This window comes from Diceros bicornis (assembly GCF_020826845.1).
Source record: "Diceros bicornis minor isolate mBicDic1 chromosome 13 unlocalized genomic scaffold, mDicBic1.mat.cur SUPER_13_unloc_1, whole genome shotgun sequence".
Taxonomy (NCBI): Eukaryota; Metazoa; Chordata; class Mammalia; order Perissodactyla; family Rhinocerotidae; genus Diceros; species Diceros bicornis.
The window spans coordinates 20,120,299-20,125,732 of record NW_026690866.1 but is presented as its reverse complement, the minus strand read 5'-3'; the positions used below and the strand labels follow the sequence as shown (position 1 = coordinate 20,125,732).

Below are 5,434 nucleotides of genomic sequence, written 5' to 3'. Positions count from 1 at the left end.
GGTTGGGAAACCTGCTCCAGGGCTTGAAAATCTCCCGAGCCCTGAATGAAGTGTGGAAATTGTTGAGAAGTCAGCGAGTCACTTACAGGGTCCCTAAATGACAAGCTTGTTTAAAGGGTCCAGAGTCACGAAAAAGTCTCTGTCCAGCCAAGTGAGTTGAGCGACTCAAGTGCACACAGCACAAAGCTGCTTTCTCCCATCTCGGGGAGCAGCAGGTGGCTGGATAGGAATCTGGAAAATCCAGCCACAGCCAACAGTTACAGTTAAATCAGTAAGTAAAAATAAAGAAAAGTGAATGGGGTTGGCCTTTCCATCCAACAACCTATAAAAGGCCTCAAAAGCTTGTTTGCACTTTTTTCCCCCCTCAGACACGAAAAGCATCCGTGGAGCTCAAGTTTCAGGTGAAACCAGGCTCAGGGTCCACCTGTCCTTGCTGATCCATGGATTTCGTTGTGACCAGATGAGTACCCTGTGGACCTGGTACCAACAGGTTCCAGCAGCCTTTGCTGTGCAGAAGACCTGCTAGTGAGCTTTCCTGGGCTCAGGTTGTCACCACCTGGAGTCACTGAGAGTGAAGGTATCTTGAGGAAAATTATTGATGTTTGATGGATGGAAAGATGGTAAGCTGTGTGTGGTTCTGTGTGGTAAATATTTCAGTAAGTACAGTTATATGCAAATAAGAACATATGAAAGAAACGTAAATAACTGCAAATGTGGATTATAGTAGAAAATATAGATTTACTTGCATTGCATTATAGTCAAAAGTCAGGATTTATATATAATATGAATACAGAAATGTTTTGCGTGTGTATGTAGTATTAGAAGACATCCCATGAAATATTAGCAGGGATACTCAGCAACATTCCTTAGACCCATTCAATTTGACTTCTAAAGTCCTATAAATCCTCCACAAAAATTTGAAATAAAGGAGCATTCAAGGAAAAAGATGATTGGAACTTCTTTGTATTAATAACAAATTTAAAAATGAATTTGCCAGTAGCCAGATTTATTTTGAGCATTTTTTTCTTTATGACATTTCAAATCATTTGGAGGAGTACTAAGCAACACTGTAGATTGAAGGGAAGGGCGCTAGTCTCCAAAAAGACTGTCCTCTCCACCTTGCCTTCTAAAGGGAATTAACTTTGTTTCTTGAAATTTTTCTGAAATAATGGTCTGGTGATTCACGTTGCAGAGAATCTTGTTAAGTAATTTTGTATTTAGTTGTTGGCCTCTACTAATTGTGTGTGTACGTGTGTCTGTGCCTTTTTCATTTTAGATTTCCTGTGATGTTCTTGAGGGGAATTTGTGCTTGTCATACAATAGACAGTCTCTGAGTGTATAATTAATGGTGACCAACCATCCTCGTTTATTCAGGACAGTGGGGTTTTCCAGGACACAGGACATTTAGTGTTCAAACCAGGGCAGTCCTAGACAAACCGGGATGGTTCCTCATCTCATGAGCCAGGCCCTGGGACACATGCATGGGGACCTGGAGAACCAGAGAGACCTTGTTCCACCTCCATGGAATTTACATTGTATTTGGGAATTTGGATTTTGAAAAGTTAATGATGAGAGTGATGTGGGAGTTTGGCACAAGGGGAATCAACATGAGGAGGCAGAGAAGCCCTCTTGAGAAGGACTGATATTTATCTTGAGAGCTGGAGTTGGGACTGGATTTAGCTGGTAGGAGTGTTAGACTGGAGTGAGGGTGTGGGATTGTGTTCAAGAGAGTTTTTCAGGCAGAGGGACCGCATGAGGACACCCCTGAAGCAGAGAGCCTGGTGTGTCCATGAACTGAGAAGAAGGATGGCTGAGCCGAGTCAACAGAGGGGGAGGAGTGTGAGCCACACCGGCGAGGGGAGACAGGCAGGACCAGATGAGGGGTGATTGGGACTCTGTTCTAAGACCAGTGGGAACACTCTGGAGAGATGCGAGTAGAAGGATGATGTGATTAGCGTTTGGTCTAAGCATGTGGGTTAAAATGGACTTCATGTTTAAGAATGAAGACTTAATATGCAAGATGGGAGGTGCTGGGAATAAGATTAGGAATAAGATGATTGTTCCCTACGCCTGAGTGATGGCTGTGGAGTAGGAAAGAAGTAGAAAGAAAAGACCATGGAGTGTAGAACCGAGAGAACATAACGGTACTTTCTTGCCTGCATGTGTCAGATGGCACAGGGCACTGACTGTTCTCGCTGCTGTCTGTGCAGACCTGCAGGTGCCCCCTCACCCAGGTGTGTGTGTTCACCCCTCTTTTCCACTCACAGGCCCCCCCTTCCACATCCTAAAAGAAGTCAGGCCTTACTTGTGAGGGTGTTGTCTCACACGGGAGACACGTAGGAGAGCCCCTGCAGGCTTCAGAGCAGCCCCTTCAGCATCTCCATCACCTTCCTTCCTTCCCCTCTCTCGCTTTCCACACCCAGAATGACCCCTGCTCAGTATTCCACAGCTCCATGATCTTCCTCCCCCAGGCTTGAGAAGGGTGGGGTAGCCACTGGGGTGGACATCATCTGCACCTTCCACTCTGACCCCCGCAGGTCCCGGGCTGGACAGAGAGTGACTCTACTGGGAGCTGAGCCATGAGACTCAGTGCATCACCCACCTGGGCTCCTTCACCCTGGACTGAGAGAACTTCTACGTCAGTGGTGAGGGGCTGTGCTACAGCCATGCTGTCTCTCCCAGTCAGAGTTCTGTGTTCCCTCCGTTGCTCTAAAGTGAGCTATGATCCATCTCTCTATCCTCCTGGTCTGGGTTCAGTCTTCTCATCACTGTGTGATCACTGGGTCCAGCCACCTTCCATCTCAATTCCTTCCCCCTGAACACCCCTCCACTCGTCCCCTCTGCTTTCCCCTCTGTTTTTCCCACAAAGGTCCCTACATCCTTCCTCTCCCTTAATGTTTTATGTTCACCCCAACTCTTGCTGAGCTCCTCTCGCCTTCTCTCCACAGGTTACACCTATGGAGCCGTGGCCCCGACTACCAACAGTGAGTATTCCTGGCCCTGATCTCCTGTGTCCCGTCTGCATTTGGGGTTTGGGAGCACTTGTTCTCCTTCACCTGCTGTCCTTGGTGAGGGAAGGACCTGGAAGGGCCCTAATTCATCCCTTCTCTCCCTCCCGGGTTCTGATGGAGAGTCCCAGCCCAGTGTGAGAAAGCCTAAGACACAGACATGTTCTCCACCACATTCTGACCCCATGTGGTTTTCACTTTAATTCTCCTAAAGCCCTGCCCTTGGTCCTCCTTTTCCAGGTATCCCATCTATCTGCCCATTTTTCTGCCTATCTGCCTCTCCTCCGAGTTCAGTCACTCTTGTTCACCTCTCTCTCTCTCTTGGGCTCCTCTCATCCACAGGCTTACTCATCCCGCTACTCACACAATCATTCATCCCATCACTCTCATTTATGCTTCACCTGTGAATGGTGGTCCTGAGACAGCCTGTGCTTTAGCCCGTGTGAGCCTGGGGGCTACTCCCACTCTGTCCCTCCTTGATGACAGACTTATCCACAGCTCCCGAGCCGGCCAACACGTCCCTGCCTACTTGATCATCACCTGTGCCACCAGAAGCCACCACAGGTATCTGGGGGTCCCTTTTCCTTCCCAAGAGAAGCACTCTGGCCCCACTCCCCATGAGCCAGGTGTGATCCAGGAGCTGGGAAGCCAGGGTGTGAAATTCTGGTTTTAGGGCAATCATGCTGATCACAAAGATTATACCAAATATTCAGTCTAAGGTCAGCCATCAGAGAGTCCCTAGTCTTGTGAAATTAACACAACATTACAATACAATGTGGGATATTTCGGGGAGAGGCACCTGGCATAATTTGGAGGGGAGGAGCTTGCTAGAGAAAGTTTCACCAGAATGAAGTCTTTAAGAATGAGTAGGAGGGACCCTGGCAAATAGAGGATGAAGGGTTTTCCTGGCAGAGAGGATTCCATGAGCAAAGGCTCCAGCCAGAAACAACATGCCGTATGGGGAGAATTGAAACGAATTTGGGTTGCATGCAGCATAATGTTTAACCCGCAGTAGATGGATAAAATGAGACTGAAAGGTCAGCAGGAGCCAGATTGAGTAGAGCCTTGAGTGCCAGGTCACGAAGGTTGAACTAAACACTGAAGGCCAAAGGGAGCCATGGGTTGTACTAGAGAAGTGGTGGCCATAGTGAGGTATTCATTTCAGAAAGATTCTTCTAGTAGTCCATGTAGAACATCCTTTAGACACAGCATCCAGTGAGCCTGCTGGGGTGTTGGTCCGGGTGAAGGAAGTTAAGACCTGAGCTAGGACAGGGAGGGAGAGAGGGAATGTATGTGAGGACCAGTGTGCAAGGTGAATGGGTGTTACTGGGAGGGAGGAGGAGCTGAGCTGATATGCTGGTTCTGACTTGGGTGACTCCACGGTTGGGTGGTGGTGCCACTGGGACAGAAGACGACAGATTATAATGAGTGCAGGACTCTGGTCTGGTCTCAGGCCAGCTTTCAGAGATGGCCATCGCTCTCCCTCTCGTCTTGCAGCTTTGGGGCACAACCTGAAGACCCTCACAGTCAACGTCACCATCTCTACCCTCCGGTATTTATCAGACATGAGCAACGGCTAGACCACGTTCAACTTCACTGAGAGGGTCTTGCAGAGCCTGGTGAGACCCTGGTCCCAGCAGCTCCTGGTAGTTAAATCCCATCCAGCCCCTCCCCCAACCCCTGTCCCTCCTGCTCCTCCTCCTCCTCCTTCCTCCCCAGCTGTATCCTTGTTCAAGAAGAGCAGCCTGCGCCCCTTCTACTCAAGTTGCAGACTGGTCTCCCTCAGGTGAGACCCTCCCCTCAGCATTTGCCCCTAATGACCTCTTTTGTGACCACCCCTATCTGTCTCCCCAGTGTCCTCCCATTTCCTCCTTCCTTTTCTGTCCCCCACCCCCAGAGGTTTCAGGAACTCTCTCTAGAGTCCCCACATCCCTCTCTCCCCAGGCCTGAGAAGGATGGGCCAGCCACCTGTGTGGACGCTGTCTGCACCCACCACCTTGACCCCGTGGGCCACCATGCCTTTGTGCTGGGAGCTGAGTGTCTCCACCTGTCTGCTCTTCCTCTCGGTGGCTCCAGGCTCTGCAGCCCAGAGTTTATCCATCCAGAGAGAGTATCAGCTACATTTCCGCATCATCAGCTGGAACCTCAGCAACTCGGAGCCCACATCCTCGGAGTACACCGCCATGCTGAGAGACACCCAGGACCAGGTGGGTTCTCCCTCTCCCGTCTCTCCTTGCCCTGAGGGCACCGTCATTCCTCCATCTGACTTACATCTGTTATGTGATTGTTTCAACCCTTCACTTTCCCTGCATGTCTGGGTTTTCTCAGTGTCCAGAGGTGATGTCCTAGATGCCTTCCCCATTTCTCACATGGGTAAACTGAAGCTCAGAGAGGGGAGTATTGTGCCTAATGTCACACAGTGAGTT

General features: G+C 49.5%; 1 long non-coding RNA gene across 1 annotated transcript; it reads left to right on the top strand.

Annotated features, from left to right (window-relative positions):
• The first annotated feature begins 514 nt into the window (after positions 1-514).
• On the top strand, positions 515-4,550 carry LOC131401694 (uncharacterized). The gene is made up of 3 exons (XR_009217846.1): positions 515-577; positions 2,949-2,984; positions 4,506-4,550. It is a non-coding gene; the product is annotated as an uncharacterized LOC131401694 (long non-coding RNA).
• The last annotated feature ends 884 nt before the right edge of the window (positions 4,551-5,434 follow it).